The sequence below is a fragment of the Onychostruthus taczanowskii genome, unplaced genomic scaffold, assembly GCF_017590055.1.
Source record: "Onychostruthus taczanowskii isolate IOZ18803 unplaced genomic scaffold, ASM1759005v1 scaffold7, whole genome shotgun sequence".
Taxonomy (NCBI): Eukaryota; Metazoa; Chordata; class Aves; order Passeriformes; family Passeridae; genus Onychostruthus; species Onychostruthus taczanowskii.
The window spans coordinates 3,930,518-3,952,205 of record NW_024504786.1 but is presented as its reverse complement, the minus strand read 5'-3'; the positions used below and the strand labels follow the sequence as shown (position 1 = coordinate 3,952,205).

General features: G+C 42.9%; 1 protein-coding gene across 1 annotated transcript in view; it reads right to left on the bottom strand.

Annotated features, from left to right (window-relative positions):
- Positions 1-21,688, bottom strand: part of GLIS1 (GLIS family zinc finger 1) — a 180,815-nt gene that overhangs the window by 34,474 nt on the left and 124,653 nt on the right. The gene's annotated exons all lie outside the window — the stretch shown is intronic.

Sequence of the window (21,688 nt, the reverse complement as noted above, 5' to 3'; positions counted from 1 at the left end):
CCTCGAGGATTTGTGATCCCAAGGAATGTATTTGAGAAACACAACCCAATCTACCTTCCTGTCAACACTGAGAGCAATTCTGAAATACAGTAGGTGTATCTTCATAGAATGGTTTTGGTTGGAAGGGACCTTTAAGGGTCACCTAGTTCCAAGCCTTGCCATGGGCAAGGGACACCTTCCACTATCCCAGGTTGCTCCAAACCCTGTCCAACCTGGCCTTGAGCAATTCCAGGGATGGGGCAGCCACAGCTTCTCTGAGCAACCTGTTCCAGCCACTGTTTCTAGAAGCCACAGCTTTTTCTATGATTCTTGCTCATAAACAGTGAAATCCTGACTCTCACAAAATCAGAAAATGCTTTGTCACTTCCTTTTGCTGAGTCAAGATTTTGTTCAGCAGCTTTCCAGGAACCTGTGGCTCCTCAGATGTCATCACAGAAATCACCACCCTGCCAATCTTGCTTGTCACAGAGACCTCTGGCACACATCAGGGCATGCAGACTGCAGACTGGCTGTGGCAGCCACCAGTGCAGGGGGAGCGATGGGAAGGGAGAGCAGCTGCAGATGGAGGAGCACTGAAGGTGCTACAACCTGGATGGAGGCACCTGATCTCCCAGGGCCTGCCAAAGGGGATGGAGAGAGGCCCAGCACATTCTGCTTGCCAGGGTGTTTGGTAAATACCTCAGCACAGCAACCACAGTGATTCTTGAGCCAGCACCTCACGTTGCAGGCTGTGTCCTGGCAGTGGATGCAGATCAGCTCTGCACACCACAGGCAGAGGGGTTTCTGGCACTTCTGTCTGTCACTCACACATCAAAGGATCAATGTGGCTTTTACTGCCATACATGTTTTAGTGCCCTGACCTGTCTGAATGGCATACCAGGTATGTGTACAGACAACTATCTGATATGTATATATTTTCCATCTTTTCCCACCACAGCCAGATCCACAAAATCACCTGGAGACATGCAGCTTTGAGTTCAGAAGCTTTGTTTGGCCACAACCCACCTCTGAACACTTGAGCTGGTGCAAGGAGGCAGGGGGGTTTGGAAGTGACCAAAGCCACCAAGGCTTCAGAAGAAACGAACTTTCTTCACAATCATCACTAAAAATCTGACTAAGATTCAGGATGGAGCAATCTGAATTTTGCAAAAATGCTGAAGTCTATGAAAAGTAGAGCAGAGTTCAGCAAATTCACACTTCTCATAGGACATTCCATAAAGTTGAGTGAATGTTCTGAGGTCCCAAAGATCACTTTTTTCCTTTTTGTTCCAAATTTTCCTCCTTTCCAGCCTTCTTTGATTAGTGTGCCCACAGGGTGGCATCTCTTTGAAGTATTGTCCCTTTCATTTCTCTTCCAGGTCCCCTTCAAGCACTGAGAGGCTGCTCTAAGTCTCCCTGGGGCCTTCTCCACACTGAACAAGCCCAACTCTCTCAGTCTTTCTTCTCAGAAGAGGGGTTCCATCCCTTGGAGCATTTTTGTGCTCCTTCACCCCCCAGCCTGTGTTGACACCAGGGCTTGCCCTGAACCAGCTGCAGGACCGTGGACTTGGCCTTGTTGAAACCCCATGGGCCACTTCTGGAGCTTGTCCAGGTCCCTCTGGATGCCACCCCATCCTTCAGGAGTGTCAGCTGCTCCACTCAGCTCGGTGTCACCCGCGAATTTGCTGAGACTGCACTTGGTGCCACTACAGACCCCCAAGGGACACCACCTGTCACCCATGTCATCACTCTGGATGTCACCATCATTCCTCCTTCACTGAGCACTGCAGCCATCAAATCCATCTCTCTCCAACTGAGAGACAAGGATCTTGACCCTCAGAATGTTCTTCTAATGGATTACAAGTCTTCAGTTCCATACCTAGAGCCCAATGCAAAGTAGCAAGGTATGCAGAATAACCCAAACTCATTAAAGGTCCAGCTCCACTTCCATTGATGTCAGTAGCAAAAATTCCAACAGCAAATGTCCCAAAACATCTAAACACAAGCTTAATTTAAAACACATGAAAGCACATATGTTTAAGAGTCTGCTGGATCGACACCTCAGGGAGAGAAGGAGCAGGCCCTACCAGAAATGCTCAGAGCTGCAGTGAAAGCAGCAACACTCAAACAAATATGGGCTTATTTACACACCCTTCTGTGGTCAGCTGCCTTCTCTTGGTAAGAATGTCCAATGCCTTCAGCAGTAAGGTTCCTCCATCACCACGTATGCTTGGACATTCAGAGCTTTTCTTATTTGTATTTCCTAATTCACAATATTTGCATTACCCAGCTTTATTAAATTGGGTAACAGACAGTGGATGGTCCCAATGCATTGATAAACTCAGGATAAACATGTCAGGAGGAAAAATACACCAGCAAAGAGAATGACGTGACTGCAGTACTCAGATTTTCAAGCTGGCAAAGGCTGGGTTGGTGAAACAGGAATTCCATTCAAGAGGAAAGCAGTGGGGACAAGAACCTTGCCACAAGTGATGAGAAGAGAGGAAGCTGAAGATGAAAGGTCTCAAAGGAAGGGAGGAACGGAGTCGGTGCAAAGAGCTGAGTATGGTGGGGCTGAGAATCCACCCAGAGCTGCAGGAAGAGCTGCTCTTTGAAGGACACCTTTTTCAGCTCTCCAATTTCTGCATCTGCTGACTGCATCTCTCACAGTTTGTCCCTACTGAAGTCCACACATGGAAACAGCTTCCCTGAAGTGGTGCAACAGCTTCAACTGGGCTGCTGCTGTTAAGACAACTTTGTAAGGTAGTTCTTGGGTTTAACTGCTACTCACCAACTCTTTAACCCTTCCACCTACTCTTACTACTTGGAGTATATTTACATTTACATTATATAAAACTACTCTAGGAAGAACATAGTGCTCATTCTCAGCTTCGACTACAAAGAACAAATGTTCAGTTTCAAAAGGGCTTCAGGATGGCAAGAGCTATTTTATCAACTGAGAAGGCCACTTATGGGATCTCCCAGACATCTGGCCCCAATCTGTCACTGCTTAATCCTACAATCCTAAACATTTTGTGGACGTTTGATGCCTGGGATAAGTGTAACAAATGCTGCATGATCCTCAAAGTCTGTAAATGTCAACAGAGCTCTTAAACAAGTTTCATCAATAAAAATAATAATTATATTGCAATTACTACTTTTGCCTTTGCTGTGAGATCGTTAATGCTGCACACACCCAAGCACAGACACAAAACAATGCCACATGATTACAGGAAGAACACAATGCAGTTATTGGGTTTTATAACTACTGCTACTTTCAGAACAGGGCTTCTACCAGGAAAAAACACCTTGTAGAAATTTGTGTGACTAAACTAGTTTGTTACCATATGGAAATACATATGTTATCTTTATTTCACACTTAAATCTCACTGCAGTGTCGCTGTTGCAAGATAACGCATTCAAAAGCCATATTTATAAAAACATTAAATTATCTCACAGTGATCTAAACACATCACAATTTTCCCAATAAAACAGTTTAATCTAATAACTATAATTGCTTATAATGTTTTTTCTTTGCTTCCAGATTATACTTTGAATGCACCTGAGAATGCTGCCATGCAGAAATAACAGCATGTTCCCAAGAGGGTTTATATTATCAAATGTTTACCATTTTCGTAAGCGTATTTAATCACAGTCATGTCTAGCATATCTGTCAGAGGTACAGATCAGAAGAAATAAACTATAAACTAACCAGCTCAGACCATAGGGTGAAGCAATAACTGACATTTTCTTAGGAAATGAGTTATGACTGAAAAAGAGAAGCCTTCACAGTCATAGTGCTAAATAGGTCCAGTGTGCCATTAGAGCAAGCTCATTAATATACACCTCTGCTCTCTGCTGCAAGATCAGTTAAACAAGCTGCCTTTTATTTATGGACCTAAAAGGGAAAGAGCAGGTCATATTGGCTGCTGACATCTCAGACAGCCTACAGATGGAAAACCCAAAACATTTCATTCCAAAGCATTTAATGCTATCAATAGGAAATCTGATGTCTGGTCAAAACATCCACAAGCCTTACGAACATTGTGAAATGTTCTTTCTTCCCAACTGATTACAAAATTGGGAAAATTTTACTGAAAAACACGTTGTGAGAAAAAGGATCCTGTGAGGCTGCGTATCCCTTCTGGAGGGGAGGAAACAGCCACAGCACTCTTTAAATAGCATCAATGTTTAACAGCACACTGAGGCCAATGTTGGGGCCGTGGCTGCGAGCACACAGGGCTCCCAACTGCTCCGAGCTCACGAACTTACAACACTCGAGTTGTTCCATCCCACACCACAATCAAAGTATCTGCTTTGGTGCTTTGTTTTTCCCAGCTAACTCCTGATTAGATTAATGTTTAATTGGCTGTTGTAGCTACAATGTAAAGCCCTGATCCTGCAAATAGTTGTGCATGAGCAACGTAGCTCAGGCAAGGAATTTAATAAAACTCAACAGAACTATCTGAGTACATAACAAGTCACCCATAGAAAAGAGATTTTAACATCCTAAAGAATCCCAATTTATTTAGCCAGATTCAAACTTACAGATTTGAATTGCTGAAGATGGGTTTTTTCCCTTTGTGATTATAATACAGTGGAAGGTAACTGTAACATAAAAATACCTGCCAATTTCCAGATTTGCTTTTATTTCTGAAGCCTGAACAATTTATCTTTACAAAGTGACACTACATGCTATTTCATTTGAGTCCTGGGCAAAAATGTTTGTACTTTTAATTATTTGTCTTTAAAAAAAGCATTTAGGGCTTCAGCCAGAGTGTTGTACAGTTGCTGGTGTGTACGAGAAGAAAAGCTCAGAAGGTTCAGAACAGGAAGAAGAAAGAAAAGTGAGTCACAGTATAAATGCAATACATCCTTCACACTGCTGGGATTTAGGGTAGTTGTGGCCAACCACTTGATATCACACACTGTCCACCGATAGTTCATTTTCCTTTATGCTGTTAGACAGACTGGGAATTCCTAATTACCCTGAAACTGGGAAATACAGATACACTGAGAATCCCTGGAGGAGGTGTCTGAACATCTCTGACTTAAATAGGACTTTGGGCTATCCCTTTTATTTCAATTTTATGAGTTTTCTAAGCCCTTGAGCCCGCATTCCTGAGCCCCCTTGGGCAGCACCAGGAGGGATGGATCCATGAGGAAAGCAGAGCTGGCCCACGAAGGACTCCTTTGAGTCAGGCGGTTTCCAGAGTGACCAGGTGTGGTTCTGCGAGGTTCTTGTGAGGTGATTCCCACACAAACAGACCCCTGTGACTGCAGACCCTGTCACCTGCCTGCCAGCATCCCCTGCACGGGGCAAATGCTCCTTCCAGCACTGGAATATTCACACATTTCTTTCTTCTAGTGCCAGTAAGTCACGTACTTCAGCAAGCAAGCAGAGCTTTCCATACATTTTCCAGCAAACCCAAAATATCTGAGAAACTCTCAGAGCATCCTATCCTTTTCACAAGACCTGAATTCTAGTATTAAAACTCTTTTTAGTAATTCTTCTTTAATCAAGAAGAAGTATAAATATTTGTCAAAACAGGGGTAGTTGCATTTGTTTGCTACAACATATGAGAATGAACCAGGAAAGTTGGGAATATTTTACTATCAGCAGCTTGACAGCCACAGATTTTGCCATAAGGTTTTGCTAAATATGTCATTTGGAAAGCAAACAATTTTCTGAAACCTCATTACAGTTGGACTGAATGCAGTATTATGGCTTGCAGGCAAAAATAACATTACATGAGGCAACATTTTAAAGAACAAAATGCAAAATTCATAGGGTCATGTAATAAGCAAGGAAGACACCCCATGTCAGCCCCTTTATTTCCTCAGATGTAATTGGTAAACTATTCTTTATTTGGGATATTTTGAATAGCTTACAAGCTATTTGAAATTAAAGGACAGCACACAATCCAAGATTTGCTGTTCTAATATCTGAAGCCAGATCTGCTTGTTTTGGGGACAGAATTAAGATTGAACAAAATCAATTAAGAACCCTCTCCATCCATGCCAGCAAAGAACCACAAATAAATTAAAATGTTTCCCTCCAGTTCTTTTAGATTTTTTTAATAAAAAGTATCATTTCCTACATGAACTTCAAAAACTTGTTTCTCTGGATCAGTAATTCATTGTCTCAATTTCCAAGGAAACATTTCCACTCCAGTTTGCATCTGAAGTAGAATCTATTTGAACCCATCAAAATCCTTAAAGAACAGTCTGTGCTCTTGGTCTCAGGGGGACAATTTCAGTGCAAACAGTTCTGTCCTGACAAGCAAGGTGAAAAAGGTGCTCATAATCCCCTTACAGGTATGAGAGTCGGAAAGTTTAGAGTGAAGAATTAATTTGCTTAACATAAAGAATGTAGCCTCAGAGCAAAGGGAGAATCTATTACGATTGATGTGGACTAACCAGTTGGGGTAACAAAAAATAAAACAGAAAAAAGAAAATAATTAAAGAGACAACAGCAGAAAGAAGGGGAAAAAGTAATTATAAAAAGAAAAAAAAAATCCTACCCCAAAACTTATGGCTGATTAGCATAGCCTAGCATCTTAAAAGGCCAAAATACCACATGTGTGGCATGTTACAAAAGAAGATTAAAATAAAGGAAAAAATAATCCAGAGAACCATGAAGTCTCAAAACATCTGGAGTTTTATAGTAACAAGGAGGAAAAAATCAAAAACATAATTGAAAAAAGTCCACTGCGATACATTATTGTACAATGAAGCTTAATGGAATTGAAAGGAGAAGAGATGAAAAGGCAAAATAAGGGGGGGCAAAGAAATAAAAGAAACAAGAAAAGGCATTTATATTTTAAAGATGTCACTGAGGGTTTTTATCCCAGTTATTAAAAATTACACACTCTGCTTCTGTAAGCTGTTCCTGTGATGTGTTGAGCGCTCTCTTTCAGCGCAGGACATGGAGCACACTGGGGAACTCAGCAACCCCTCTGTGCCCAGCACAGGGCACTCCTCACCCCTGGGTCTGGGACAGACATTGCAAAGAGGACAGCAGAGAAGCTGCCTGTGCTGGTTTACATTCTGAATCCAATGGGAGATTGGAAGAGAGGCAGGACAAACATAAATTAAGAATGTTTGCTAAAAACAATGCGCACATTCAGGAATTAAGCAAACAGTTTTAAGCTGTTATACTGGCATCAGATACTATTGAAATACCCTGAATGTATTCACTAACAAACAGATGGAAAAAACCAAAATGAAAAGCTTCCCTCTTTATTTCATATTTTCCTTTATTTTTAAATGAACCAGGGAAGGAACAAAAAGATCCTTACATAGTCCAGTCTGCCTTCGTAACATGCCAAGAGTGTGTCTAGGAACAGGACGAGTTTCCAGGGCACCACAGACAGAGCAGCCCGGGTTAGGTCTGTGCTGTGTCTGCCTCCAGTCACAGGAAGGTCTGAGCCCAGCGTGTGACAAACCTGTGTGTCACAAACACAGTGTCATCTGCCAACAGTGAGTGTCCATCCTAACCTCCCACTCGTTTCCCCTGGACTCCTATTTTTTTATCATTCTGGAAAACCCAGCTCTACCTATGTCAAGACCAATAAATAAATATGTTTTACAGTCATAGCTTGTCGCGTGTCATCACAGCTTACAAAGTGGCTCCTGCCCTTGGCAGATCAAACAGAGGAGGATCCTGTGGATGAAATCTGATCTACAGTGGGAAATTGCTGGCTACAGCTGACTAAACTACTCCAGCACAACCAAATTCTCTTAGGAAAGATGAAAAATAGCAGCAAGGTAACTCTTGGCCCATCTATGTAGGTTTTTTGTTGCAAACACAATTTTCTGTACATGGTTCAACACAGCTTGTTCATTTTCCTCACTAAATGTTTCACAAAGCTGGGAGTTTTATTGCTGGGGTTTTCTCCCATTTTAGTGAGGGTGGATTTTTTTGATCTTAAAACCTACTGTCCTTCTCATACCCTACCTGTGCTCATTTCCACAAGCACATAATGGAGTTTTTATCTCAAGTTGTTATTTCAACTTGAAATTCAGCTCAGAAGAGCAGTTTCCCTGCAAAGTGACAAACTGCATGAACTTGCCAACACTGGGTTAATCTGCACAAAGCAATGAGGACAACACACAATTTTCTCCAAGGTTGTTCTCGGCAGTGGAGCAGAAAAGCCAGTGGGACTGTCAGTGCTCAGATGGGCTCCTGCTCTTTCTGTGCCATGCTGGGCCAATCTGATTATCCACAAGGGAAGACTGAGGTGCCACCTGTAATCCAAGGCAGGCAAGGGATCTGCTCAAATGACTGTGCCTGACACTCCCCACGTGTGTAAAGCTGAGCTCTGGCAAAGAGCCCCACAGGAGGGGCTGGTACCCACCGGGAGGCTGAGTGATGTGGTGGGAGCTTGTTCTCACTGCAGGTTGGTCACCTCATTCTGCTCTGCCTTGTGCCACGACTGTGGAGCTCTTGGGCAAAAATGCTTGTACTTTTTTATTATTTGTTTTCAAAAAAAGCATTATTTGTGTCTAAAACATCAAAGCACTGGAATCTTCATGCCTGAAGCATTTGTCTTTAAAACATTATTATTATTTTTAAAAAGCAGCCCCAAGAGACACAGCTCTCTCATTCACCCGTGGACTTGCTCATCACACTCCAGCAGAATCCCACAGAGCTCAGGGTAACCCATGGAGAAGGATAATCTGAGAGAACCTGCTCTTCATCCCCTACAAATAAGGAACTCACCTCACTTTACCCTAGGTCACTGCCTAGTCTGGCAGTGTTTGCATTTTGTCGTGCTTGGCCATGTTCATTACATTAAGGAAAATCTAAGAGACTTGTTCCTAGGAAAATGGCTTCAAGATCTCAACTCGCTTTAAAGGAAGTCAGTTTTCTCTCCAAAGCAGATGTTAAATCCAGATTTTGCTAACGAACACCCTGTTGCTACTCTTCACTGAGGGTGATTTACCACACCCACTGAACTGGTGTGGGCACTGACACCCTGCACCAGCCCCTGCTCCAGTTTCCAGTGCTGGAGCTGCCCCCTGAAGCCTGCTGAGAAGATGAGCTCTGCTGAAGAGCAGTGCCAGGTCCCTCCATTCTCTACAGCACTGTGGGATCCTCTGGATGAAAGACTGTATAGCAATGTTCTTTTCTGAATAGCACTTAATGTTTTCCCACAGTCTTATTGTTTACAGGGAGTTTAGCAAGTCACTTCACTAATTTAAAATAGATTGTGTCCCACATGGGTGGATAACAATAACACATATTGGTGAATCATATGGCTTTCAAATGATATGTATGAAAAAGAAGTGCTACACATATTGTCTGAAATTTTATTGTGTGAAACCACAGCACTTAGCTCCCTACCAGCTGTGTCAACAATTCAGTATAATAAACTAATACAATTGTAGAATAACAGCAAGGTTTGTTCTGAAAATTAAATGCTAAGATCGAAAAAGAAATGCAAAAAGAAGATGTAAATGAATACAGATGAACACTATTTCAGGTGGGAGAAACCTGCCTCACAAATGATGGGACCTCATGAAATTTATATCCCATGGCATAGGTTGCAGTGTAAAAGCCTAGGAGGGAAAGGGATTATATGAGTGAAATGATTTTTAGAAGGGACAAAGAGTGGGTTTTGATATCTGACGAAGCTAGTATATTACATTTTGTGTGACCACTGCTGAAGCATCCCATCTTACTACAAACTACACAGCCTGGGTCAGCTTTAAAATGAAAGAATAAAAATCTTCCCCGGACTTTGTTCCAGGGTTCAGAGCAGCTTCCCATGCACGAGAGCAGCTCACAGGAGCTGCCTCACACACATGACGCAGCTCCCGAGGCCACTGCCAAAGGACATTCCTGACATATTTGACCAATGGCAGCCCATGTACAGGAATGGCTGAGTGAGCCAGGCTCAAATAACAAAGGTTCATATTGAGCTGTCTCACATAATTTTTAATATGCTGCTAAATAAATAAAAAATAACTGAATAAAAGACATTTTTAAGATAATATTTTGAGGGAAAACTGGGAAAGGAGCTCGACGGAAATAGGTTTTAAATTGAAACGTTGAACTGTAGCCCAGAAATGACAAGAAAATTAAATCTCTTTTTCTCCTGAACCCCAATAAAAAAAGTCTTAAACACTCTCGGTAGACCACAGTTTTGAAAGAAATGAAATTATGTTACTGTCATGGATGATTATTAGAAGGTATCTGCAAGGTTTTCCTGAGAGTTATCCCTCTATCCCAGAACCTAGCAGGAAACCACAATCACTTCTGTACCTTACGTGAAGGACTTTGAAACGAAAGTGCCTCAAAATCAAATATAAGCAGCTTTCAACATGTGCATTTAATCTTCCTAGGTTAAGAAACACCCTGTGGCCACCACACTAAAGAACTGAAAACGTAAATTGAAGAAATTATATCCATATGATTAAGTAAGATTCTTAAAGAGAAACATGTTGTTAAGTACTTCATTCAGAATAAAATGAAATGCAGTAAAATAGAAGCTATTTGGAATAAATCACTGACGCACATGCTTTCTATGCAAAATGGCAGTGTTCAGCTCAGAGTGGACATCTGGAGCAAATTAGCATTATGTTGAGAATAATATAAAATTAAAACATTTAGTTTCAGCTTCTAAAATTAAATATAAAATCAGAGACCACTGTTGTGTTGGACAGCTCGCCTTGTGACTCTGATAGCAAGAGTTTATTTTGTTTTTCAAGTTGTTTATTCCTCCTGTCAGTGTCCTGGGATCCCTGATGCTTCCAGGTACCACCTCTGCAAAAAGCACCAGGCACAACAGCTGTGTCTCACAAAGTCCTGCCAAGTCCTGTTCTGGGGGTTCAGAATGAGGAGTCTGAGGCCAAGCATGGGCCAGAGCAACTTGGGTAAATCAAGAAGAAATGACCCAAAACTACAGGCAGAACTTGGACCACACCCCAACCAAACCTCCCAGGAACAGAAAGGTTCATTTTTACCTTTGCATGCTGACTCTGCACCTCCTGGCCCTGGAGAGGTCCACGTGCTGAAGATGTTGGGTGACTTCAACCCCTGTGCAGCCCCTCTTAAAATCTGCTGAGCTCCTCCTGGTACTGGTGCAGCTCAGTTCACGTGAGGTTTGGCAGAACCAACCCACAGGAGATCTCCCAGCTCCTACTGAGGTGAGGGAGAGAAGCCTCAGCCCCTGGTGGAACCTGCCCTAATTGTTTCAGGGACAGTGGCTACTGCAAAGCTCCTTCCACACCCAAACGAAGCTTCTGTTCCAAGTGCTGTCAATTCTGTGTGCAAACTCCAGGTGCTTAGGACAAGTGAGCATTTGTACTTCTGCTCTCACCTCCTGGAGAGATTAACTGGGATAAAGGAAGTGTATGGGGCTGTAATTCCCTACAAGCACTCTCTTCCCCACCTGGGTCCTCTGTATCACTTGAGGGGAAAGGCACTTGAGCTGCCTGCAGCCTTGGACTTGCTGTACATGGACCTGGCCTGTCCACTTGGGTTCTGAAACAGGAAAAAGGAACGTTTTTGCTTCCTTGGGGTGCCAGCCTTGGCACTTGACAAGACCACAAACTTTGAGAAGAACTAACTTTTCTCCTGGACGTCTTCCAAGATGTCCAATTTCAGCACTCTGCTCCAAACAGCTCTTCAGAATTTACTGCCGTATAAAACTGCCCATCTCCAACTAGACAAAACAGCCACTAGCAGCAGTATTTCTGAAAGGCAGAAGCCATCAGTAGCCCAGGACACTTTTGAACAACTCACACCTGCTCCAGGAGCTGTTCTTGCAAGTGGTGTCATGCCAAGTCAGTGGGTGAGCCTGAGCAAATCACTTCAACACCTCTGCAGAGTTTAGTTCTTTGCATGTTCTGCACTCAAATGCCTCCTCAGCAGGGACTGCATCACCACTTGTGAGGTATTTTTTGAGTATTGTGACGTTATCAGTCATTGGGGTAAAGCCAGGAGAAGAGCTCTGGAGAGTCAGGACTTCCAGCAGAAGATCTATAACATTACACCAGAGAGAATGATGGACACATCAGCATCTTCAGGCAGTTTTTACTGCACTTTTGTGCTCCCTAATTTTCTCCTAGATACTTGAAAGTAACATTGAACAAGCAACCAGCAAAGAGTTTATGCAGCATAAAAATGAGCTCTTTATAGTATGGCTTATCTCCTTTCTAACACCGTTGGGAGCACGCCAACCTTGCCCCTGTTCCTGGACTTCCTTTAAGGTAGCCCTGTCTTTCAACATGAAACCTAAATTGGATGTGCACAGCCTTGCTCCTGCACTCTGCCATGTAAACACCTGCACATATGTTTTAAATAGCCTCACACCTCTATATGTAAAATTTCAGACACCTGTGAATTGGCCTTAAACAGCCCCACTGGGTTTTGTGGATGGAGAACAACTTCCAGGTGTGGATGAATAAGGTTATTGCAAGGGCACAGGCAATGTACAGCCTCCAGTCTCAGTATGTACAACACTGTATTTCCAAACTCAAAGCAACACTCTCAAATGTGTCCTCTCTGTGACTCATTAATCAACTACTAAATTTGGAAAGAAATGCATTTGGGTCTCTCTGGCTTGTACTGAGCTCTAATTCACTGGGGCTTTAATACTGTAAAGCACCTTGAGGTCTCTGCACTGGGTGAGCACTCCCCAGGTAAGGACAGTTCCACCCTTGCTCTTCATGCAGCTGCCCAGGAAAGGCTCATTTTCATCAGTTTTAGGCCACATTGCTTTGTGATTTTGCAGGGCACTTTCCATTATTCTCTTTTGAAATATTAAAAAGATTCTGTTATTTTATTCCAATTCTAGCAGCACCTTCACAGAAGAGCCTCACAGCTCATTTCTAATTTCAAAATTTTGGTCCATTTTGGCACATAATTTACTCATAAAGAATTCTGATAAACTTGTTCAAATTATAGGCTATATGAATAAAAGCTGGAATTCTAAATTAATCTACAGTATGTCCTTTTAAAACCCTACCTGTCCTCTTTCTTCTTCAGTCACCTCATAACTGAGGAAAAAATACTTTAAAAGTTTTAATTTTCTGTGTAAGAGATGAGTTCTGCAGCAAACTTTCTTTGGTTTCATGGTGATCTTTGTGACCACAATGTGTTCTTTGAAAAGAAGAATGAACTTTTTCATTTAATGAATGATTAGACCTTTCCCAAAAGCTGCTTTTTTTAAAAAAACCAAGTCTTTTTCTCCTTCCCCAGAAGAATATCCAAAACAACCTCAACTCTCCCTAGCAAGCAAACAACGTATTTTAATGACAGTGAGGAAAGGTTTGCTGGGAGAAACAGTACCTTTTATTAGCCCAGCTAATACAGCTGAAAAAGACAGAGAGGCTCTCAGCATGAAAGCTTTTCTTTGAAGATGATCTTTAAGATCCCTTCCAACCCAAATCATTCTGTGATTCCATGTAAAACTCTCTCCAGACTGACTGCAAGGAACTGTAGCCAGAGAAAGAAAAGACAGATGCATGCAGTTTCCAGGCTGCTCTACAAAGAGAGGTCTGATGGGCACGGGGGCCTTGGGGGCATTTCCACACTGGCCTGAGCAAAGACCTCCCCTGTGCCTTTCCAAACAGCTCATTCATCCAGAATCAGGACACCACAGCTGGGATTGTGAGCTTCCAGCTGTGCAGCAGGCAGTGCCAAGCTTCCCAAAGGGGCACCACCTAGTGCAGAGGCACACCATGGACCAGGGAAATGGCTGCTGGAGCATCCTCAGGGGTGGAGTGGGAATGCCTTGCTTTGGACAGAGCAGGCCATGTGAAACAGCCTCTGCCCAGGACTGCTCTACTCTGCTTTTCACTTTTTACCCTTGGCACGGTTTTTCAGATCCCTCCTACACCAACTCCTCTCCCACTGGCTGCAATCCTGGAAATGCCAGGGCCCATAGGAATGGAGAGATGCAGCCTTTCTTTCTGTCCAATCCCGGATCAGTGTTTTGTGTGGACAAAAACCTCACCTTCTTTCTTGTGAGCTTTATGTGTTCTTTTCTCACTGCCAAACATGAACCTATGAAGCAACAACTCTTAAAATTTCATACTGGAGGCTGGTGCCTTTTTAATTAGTCCTTACTTAAAGAGAAACTAAAGAGCAGACAGGCAAGTTGTAGTTGGAAAACGTATGCAAGGAAAATAAAAGGGGCAGGAGTGACCAGCCTACTAGCCTTTCCTGTTCTCATGACTTTTATATACACATGATCTCACCAATTACATGATATGACATCAACAGGGCCATTCTCTCTGCACTGAATGTCTTCAAAACATTCCTGGCCAGAGAAATTTATCTCTGAAACCACCCACTAACATCAATCTTTTACATATCCTGAAACAGGGACTCCACAGTTGTGCTTTTGTCATATGATGAGAAGCATAACTGGTTACAGAGCCCTTGTATGTGCGACCACACACACCACTACTGATGCAGCATTAAATCAATCTCTTGCAGTTGCCTCTTTCAGTAGAAAATGTGCAGAGATCTGCTCTGAAAGCTGAGTCTTGAGCTACAGGCTGGCAGTCTGCTACAGCAGCACAGAGAGCTGGGGTTCGAGCCAGCACCAACATCATCCCCTGCTGAGACACAGTGTACAGGTGTTCAAAATCACTGCTTCAGCTCTGGAACCCGGGTTTGTCTGCCTCTAAAGCATAGCCAGAGTGATGGACTCCTTAAATTGAGAATGGCTCATCACCATCAGAACGCCTTTTCCTAATCCTCACCAGCATGGCTGGAGCCAGTACCTGTACACAGCCAAATAATCCACCTCATCAATCTCTTCACATTTTCCCACCAAGCCAGGAAAGCAAAAGAGCTCAGTTTCATGGAGGAAATAAGGACAAAGGGAAAGAATGGTGGCATCCCTCTGGGAAGACAAGACCAAAGCTTGGCTGGGTTGGAGGGCTGGGAAAAGCAGGGCATGGGGGGATTCCAGCTGAGAAAATGGAGCAGTTCTCAACCGAGTCAACTGCACTCATCATCTTGCTTTCACTGGGGGGGGTCACCAAGAAAACCAGATTGCCATAGAAAAGCAAGACAAAGGAAGCAGAACAAATGCTGATCAACCCATGGGGTTGCTTTTTACCAAAAGCACATAATTACTGTGTCCATTTGCAACCCACGAGGCAGGCTGTACCCACTGAAAAGATTTTAAAATTAGAACCCAGGACGGTGACAAAAAAAATTACAAAAAGGCTACAGAATACTCCTTCTGTCTCTGAATCCTGTGTACAATGAGTAACTTGCCAATGATTTTGATGTGTAAACCTAGTTCTGCTCAAGATCAACGAAGTTCATGCACCTAAATACGCCATGTCAGGCAGCATAAAACATACCCCAATTTTTCTTTACTTTGTTTGGTTCTCCACTGATATTTTCCACCATAACTAACACATGATTTTCCCTCAAAACTTACCATGACAAAATCACAGCTCTTAAACATAAGAGTACAGCCCGCAGGCTGAGTTCAAGCATGCCCTGGCACAAGGACGACGTGCAGGACACACTGAGCCACGAAGGATTACCACAGACACATTTGTGAGCTCACCATTAAAAGCCACACGAAGCAATCTCTGGCAAACAACACCAGTGACAATGTAGATGATCCTCCATCACACACAGGGAAGATTTGGCCAATGAAGGAGACCCTAAATTGTCCCCCAGGCTGGCCTTCCTTGCACGTGGCTGAACCAACAGAGCGAGTGCGCTGTCAGGTCTAAGTAGGAAGAAATGATTTTTCTTTTACCAAAAGCACGTAATTATTGTGTTCATTTGCAGGTTGTTCTGAAAAGTCAGGTTTGTTTTTTAGCAAAACAAGTTTTGTGAATCCTTTCTTGTTCAAACAGTCAAGTTACTCAGTTCTCCCATCTCCCACAGACAAGGATGAATTGGGTGCTAACTCACAGGACTGGCCTCTTCTCTGTCTGGAATCCCACTGACAAACAGCCCAGCACATAAAAAATGCAAAGTCCACTGGTCCACACACAATGTCAACAAATCCAGGCTCTTACCAGTTCACCTGGGATATCCTGCCTTTCTCTCCTTAAGCTGTGAGCTTGGACTGTTAGTAAAAAGTTGACACAGCTGTCCAAGATACAAACTCATTGGCACTTCATCTGATATCTTAAAGTGACAACAAACAAACAAATCCAAAAAGTTTTAATGCCAAACACAATAGTCCAGCTCCAAATACATGCTAACATTGATGGGAGGATCAGGGATCTGGAGGCAGGTATCACAGTAAATTAAAAAAAATTTTAGAAGTCTTTTTTTTCTTTTAATGACAGCTGGAAAGTTGTGAAAAACTGGAGAATTCTAAACTCTAGGCACAGCACAATACTGTCCAAATTTCATGCCCTTTCAGTGCTGGGGAGGTGATCCAGGATGTAAATGGCAATATAATAATGGTGAAGATAAACAAGATAAAAACATGTAATCCTGCAGAGGAAAGAAAAGTCATTATGACTCACTTTTTACTGTTGGCCACTGTTCAGTACTGCCAACGGAGCCACGAAGGAGCCCACAGATCTGTGATGTGTCAGGAACAGTTCTCAGCTGAAACACAGAGTTACTGCTATTCTTTGATCTGCTCTTGTGTATGGGATGTTATACTGTGGCTGTGTGCACAGGAATCCCAACTGGAAAAGTGCGTGCTCTTGTAACACAAGGGCCATACACTCCGTGCTGTAGTGCTCTGGTTGGTTTAGAATAGTAACTGGTCTTTTATTTTACTCTAATCCTCCAAACTGACACTATCAGCATGCAATATCCATGATACATATTTCATCTGGTAGCAATCTTCCTCCCCCAAAAATCCCTAAACTCCAACTAATCTGAAAGTCATTCTACTAAGGTGATAGAATGTGAAAGCAATCCCTTTAGAATTTAGACCAAATTTGGACAATGTTTTCAATTATTAAAAATATTTTAAAATTTTTTAAAAGAAGTCCTTATTAAGGTTCCTCATTAACTGCTTTACAACTCCAAGTTCATTTGAGAAATAAACTGAAACTGCATGAAGAGAGTACAAGCTACTTGTCCATCAAATCCTCTTCCAGACTAACCTAAAAATACATCACACTTCTTTAGTAGCATTAAGTGTGTTTAAGAAAATCTAAGGTTTTCTTTTTTGAAAAAAAAAATTCTTGTTCATGTTCTCCAAATTATCTCTGTGGACCTAAAATCTCAAAACAAAAAAAATTGTTTTGTTTTGCTTTTAATGAAAATGTAGATGCTGGCAACCATAGCTGTGCCAAAGGACCTGGAAGCTGGCATAGGAATTTGCCTCACGGTATGGCTACCTCTTAAGTTTACTTATCTCACTTCCCTGGGACCTAGCAATTGCTATTTCAACACATTCATGGATTTATGTGTAAAAGAGAGACAGAGATGTACATATTTCTGAATCCAGCCCAGTATGTAACAATCATTTTCAATTAGCATGTCCTCAGATGAATACAATAAGCCAGTGTTTTTCATTTCCAATTTGTTTTGTTCCGTGCAAAAAGAATTAAAGAGATAAAGGACATACAAAGACTGGTCCCAGATGCAGCTGTAAAGCAAGATTTGTCAATTAGTATGTTAGAAATATCAGGCTGGCCACCATGCCATTCAGATTCTCATCTTTTAGTTGTATCAAGTTTTCTGCTTTTAATTAAATATTGAATATCAGGCCAGTTACTTGAGATAGCATCAAAATAGTAGCTGCACCCCAACACTGTATGGTGACTGCCCCACTCAGTGGGATACAGGAATTTACATTAACCACCGCAATTAGAGGGAAGATGAACTGAATAAAGATATCTTTCCATTCCACCTCTAGAGGGAGGAGCTTCAGAGCACTAAGTACACAAATTTTTATGTTTTTAAATAATGCTGTTCTACCTTCAGCAAAGCCATCCCATCACTGCCCTCCCTGCCCAGTGTGACACTGCAGGTCACGCTCACACTGAATGGTGCTGAACGTGGAATTTTGTCCCAGAGCAAACAGGGCTTGGATGAGCTGCACTGCACTAAACTCAACTGTATTTGTCACATATCCAGAGATGACAAAAATCCATTGTAGGTGTGTTCAGCAGGTGTCACCTCACCTCAACTCAGGGCACAGTGTCACAAAGCAGGCACTTTAGTACCAATACTGACTTCTTGCCCCTATTTTTACCCTTTTTTACTCATTCCTCCATTGTTTTGCATGCTTTCAGCTCAGTCATGGCAAGTGTTTGCAGAGTCATGCTGTGAACCAGACCAGTGACTTTCCCAGAGTAAAAACCAGAGAACGTCAATTTTAATCACGTCTGTTCAACTCAAACTGTGGATCCCATAAGACAAATAATGGAAAAAAGAGACAGCAACATTCAAACCCTGGTGCATGAATAAACAGCCAGGGAAAACTTTTCAGGCCCTGCTGAAAGCCCATGCACTGTGAAACTGTGTTAGGAGTAGCAATGACCTAATCCAGCCAAGGTTGCAGGGTGCTAATCGAAAGCACAGGGAATCACTTCCCAATCTCCTAAATAAACATCAATTATAGAGTAAAACTGCAGCCTGCTTAACACTCTGATCCTTGCTCAGCTCTCTATGATCTCTTTTCCTACCCTAAACCACCAGAAGTCTCCATGCCCTGCAGTGCTCCACAGACAGTGTTCCTGACCTGTGCCTTGGTGAATCTCAGACCTGTTGAAATTAGACTCGGCACAAATATAAGTGATTGCTACTTTTACAATTTCCATTCATTTTCAAGACTTTACATTTTCACAGGTACACAGACATTAGGCTTCCCATCCTCTAGCAAGCACAGATGAGAAACATCTGCTAAATAAAAAGTACTGGTAATATTTATCATTTATACAGTGACACAGAGAGAGAGCACATCATTATCATTATAAAAATCTTTGCAGATAAAAAGCATTTTGTGTGGCCCTAGTATTTGCTGATAAACTCTTTCAGTGCATTCTTCTCAGCATCACCTGAAGAGCAGAGGCAAGAGGAAAAAATTCATGTCCTGAAAACCAAAAGTAAGCAAAGCCATCCTGTCTCTGCCCTCTCTGTGCAGTGGCCTGAAGAATTCTTGAAGAAGAATGTGCTTTTCTCTCGGAGCAAACACAAGTGAGCTGAGCTACAATGAACTCAAGTATACAAAAGCTGAGGTTTGCCCATGAAAATGAGCCCTAGGAGCACAGAACACACTGTCCACCTGCTGAGCAGCCCAGGAAGAGGCAGAAGAGGCTGGGACAGCCCTGCTCCCACAGCTGGGTGCTGAGGAAGGCGAGCCCTGTGCGCAGCAGCGCTGCGCTGGCCGGGAGAGGATGCGAGGCTGGCAAAGGTGACACTGCCCATGTCCCTTCTGTGGGATGGACCTTTTCTCAGCTGCCAGCTGTGCACAGGGAAAGCAGGCAGACAATGCCCAGTGGCTTCCGCCAGCTCATGCAGGACAGCTGAGGCTGTGCTGGAGTCTGTGAGCCATGGACTTTCACAGCCCAGCTTACTTCTCCCATGGTTTTCAGAAGCTTGTGCTTACCTGAACTGGAGATTCCAGGAGAGAACAGCAAGCTGCCTCTCTAGGCAACTGTAGCTCCAGGTGAACTGAGGTTCATGTTGGCATGTTTTTAGTTTTGTTCTGTTTGTTAATAAAATAAGGGGAGGGAGGTGCTGAACAGCTGAGACTCACGTGTACATCTGCAGTGAAATCCTCCTGTGGCTACAGACATCAAGACTGCTAAGAAACTTCACATTCCTCTCTTAAGAAAAAGTGAACTAGGTCTGGATAACTGACACAAGAATTCCCCATATCTTAAATCTCAAAGGTGTAAGTTTAGCCACTGGGCAATCTCAACTCTGTAAGCAGAATTCTGTGCCATTTAATTTCTTTGATTTTAAAACAATAATTTCTCATCACTCTCATTCACTCTACACTCCCTCAACCCCTGGGCAATGACAGCCACAGCCACACAATGCCCATTCTGTCTCACTTGTCTGCTTTTCTCTGCCTCTCCAGTGCTGCCTGACCCTCCCTCCTGGAGCAGCTTCCTCCCAAAGAGACCAGAGGAGCTGGGAGGTGGCACAGAAATGGTGCAGAGCACGGGGTGCTCTGTGAGAACAGTTCTGACTTTTGACTTCACCTCCCACAGTGCTGAGTTGCACCAACTTCCACGTTCTCCCCAGTGCCTCGGTGCCAAGGCTCAGTCCACACAACCCCTCTGCAGTAGCAGCCCCTGAGTGGAACCAACACTCAGATATTCCCCAGTGCATCTACAGAGACCACTCCATCTGTCATTTATTACCTTTCAAGGAGAGCCCCTCTAAAGCCAGCCATGCAGATCAGGAGGCGAATCCCTACGCACACCCAATCTGCAGAGTGAATCTGATCACAAACAGCGAGGACACTTGCAGGGGAGGCCAGAAGACTGTCAGAGTTCTGCCAAGAGAAACAGATATGGCAGCAGAGTAATTTGTCCACTTGATTTGCTCAGGTACTGTGACCACACACAGGCTGAAAATTCCTCTGCTTGGTCCTTTTGGTCTGCACCTATGTAGTCAAACCTTTTCTATTAAAAAAGTATTCAGAGCTGTATCCCCAAGAGTGCAACAGAAGTTGTGAATTAGGCAAGACAAATCTCAGAAGAGCGAGAGCAGTCAGGGTGGGAAGTACAGCAAGTACAGGTTTATGCTTCATGAGGCTACAAATACCCAGCAAAAGCACCTTTTGGATAGTAAAATTCACTTTTCTCGGTAAAAGGAGGAAGACTTCGATCTGACACTTTTGTGACATTCCACACAATTCAAATATGAAACAGGATTTATCTAGCAAGCCTGAGCCCCTGAGTCCACACTAAGACAGTGATGAACATCAATCAGCTTTCCAACAGGTCCAGAAAAACACCTAGAAGGTCCCACCTGCTGAATTCATAAAATGCCAATTTCCCCTCCTCTCACATTACCACAGCATTGATGCAAGATATTACACAAGCATTCTGAATATGCTTTCAGAGATGTATTTTGTCAAGAAAGGTACCATTTCACATTGGCTTAGGCACTGAAAATCAATTTAACCAGCCCAAAACACTCTTGCTTGTTCAGACATTTCTCCTGTAAGTGAAACACCAACCTGCTCAAGGCCGAGTTCTAAAACATAAGCAAGGATCATCTGCAAACCTAGACACATATTCAGCATATTTTTACTTAGCAGAATTAAGTAAAGCTGGTTTAAAAATGTGAACTGGTTTGCCAAAAATAAGCACAGGTATTTTTGTGGTACTTTCACTGTAAAAGTAGAATTACAAAGCTCAGAGCATGTAACTCCAACCTCCAGAATTACACACGTAGGATGCAGCTTGTACTCAAACACTCAGGGAAGGGCCAGGATGTTGGCAAGGGGTGGAGAAACAATCAGAATTAAGTCTCCCAGTGTTCACCCAAACACCTTGATCATGATCTACAAAGCTTGAATTCTTCACTGCAGCATCAGTGCTGAACAGAATAAAATATATATACATAACTGGGATTTTAAATCAGAAGCTTTGATACAGCAATGGCTTAAACTGCAACTGTAAAATCACTTTCATTCCTACCTGTGTTCTCCAGAAGAGAAAGGCAGTACCTGAAAATCTGATCCACAGGATCTCTGGTGTCTTTTGCAAGAGCAGATGCATGAAACAGAACAGCCTGGCCCTAATCACAATCAGCCCTGCTGTACAGGTCTGCATTATTAACTGC